This window comes from Coenobita brevimanus, chromosome 23 (genome assembly GCF_032717465.1).
Source record: "Coenobita brevimanus isolate Jiangsu-jjx chromosome 23, ASM3271746v2, whole genome shotgun sequence".
NCBI classification, from domain to species: Eukaryota; Metazoa; Arthropoda; class Malacostraca; order Decapoda; family Coenobitidae; genus Coenobita; species Coenobita brevimanus.
The window spans coordinates 58344525-58345880 of NC_136976.1; the positions used below are offsets into that span (position 1 = coordinate 58344525).

At 43.8% G+C, this 1356-nt stretch overlaps 1 non-coding gene across 1 annotated transcript; it reads left to right on the plus strand.

Annotated features, from left to right (window-relative positions):
- The first annotated feature begins 736 nt into the window (after window positions 1-736).
- On the plus strand, window positions 737-854 carry LOC145393109 (5S ribosomal RNA). The gene has a single exon (XR_013896126.1). It is a non-coding gene; the product is annotated as a 5S ribosomal RNA (ribosomal RNA).
- Window positions 855-1356: the final 502 nt, after the last annotated feature.

Below are 1356 nucleotides of genomic sequence, written 5' to 3' on the forward strand. Positions count from 1 at the left end.
AAATGTTTTGGGACGAGGAAAAATATTAGGTAATGACGGTAAATGTTTTTCATAATTTTTCCAGTCCTGTTTCAGACTCCTATCTTCTTAATGCAGTTCTACTCCTCCAGCAGTAGTACCAGAAGCAGAAACAGTAGCAGCAATAATAGCAAAAGCAGTAGGAACAATAGCAGTAGCAGGACCAGGAGGATCGTTCAAGATATCTGCTCTCACTCTCTCTTCTCTCTCTCTCTCTCTCTCTCTCTCTCTCTCTCTCTCTCTCTCTCTCTCTCTCTCTCAGGGGTATTCCGTTGAGGTACTGAATTGATTATGATTTTAGATGGTCTGATAACTTCTTCCGGCACTGTCCCGAATGACTCCTCGATTTTTTATGTAATTCTCCTCCAGCCGAAGCAGAAGCACTAGGCTGAGCAGGAGCAGAACAGCAGAAGGATAATGTGCGTATACTTGTACTGAGGTCACTTACGCTTGCTTTATAACCTGCTATAAAATGAGGAGGAAATATTGTATGGCCATGACATGTATCACTTCCAGTCTATGCCATATTTTTCACTTGATTCTTGTTTCCTGCAGAGATAAGGAAGACTTCTGGTTGTGGAAGGTTAAATGAATGCCACATCTAACCCTTCAGTCTAAAGTCTCTCCTAAGCTGATTAGGGTCATATGTTGGTAGCAACGACTAAATATTATTACCCATCGTAGTGAAGCGCTTATATGTTACAAGTAATTCTAATTTAATAACGGCCATACCACGTTGAGTACACCGCTTCCCATTCGATCAGCGAAGTTAAGCAATGTTGGGTCTGGTAGTACTTGGATGGGTGACCGCCTGGGAACACCAGATGCTGTTGGCATCCCTACGTGTCAAGTGGGGTTGGTGGAGGATTAGTGCCCCTCCCTGTAAAACAATTAACTCTAAGCCCTTGGCCACCCCGGTTGGGATACATGGCGTCTGGCAATGAATGAATGAAAAAGATTTCTCGCTTCTTAAGGCAGTTCTCCTTAACCTGTAGCAGTAGCATTACAAGTAGCAGTAGCAATAGCAGAAGCAGTAGCAGTAACAGTAGTAGCAGCAAAAACAACAGCAGTAACAGCAACAAAAACAACAACAGTAGCAGTGACAGCAAGAGTAGTAGTACTAGCAGTAGCTGCATGAATGACAGTGCCAGTAGCGTAGCAACAATAACAACAGCAGTGGGACTAGTTGGAGCGGTGGCAGTAGCTTTAGCAGCAGCAGCAATAACAGTAGCAGGAGCAGTAACATTAGTAACAGTAAAAGAAGGAGCGGTAGCACTAGCAGCAGCAGCAAGAACAATAGCACTGGCACTAGTGTGAACAATGGTAGTACCAGTAGCA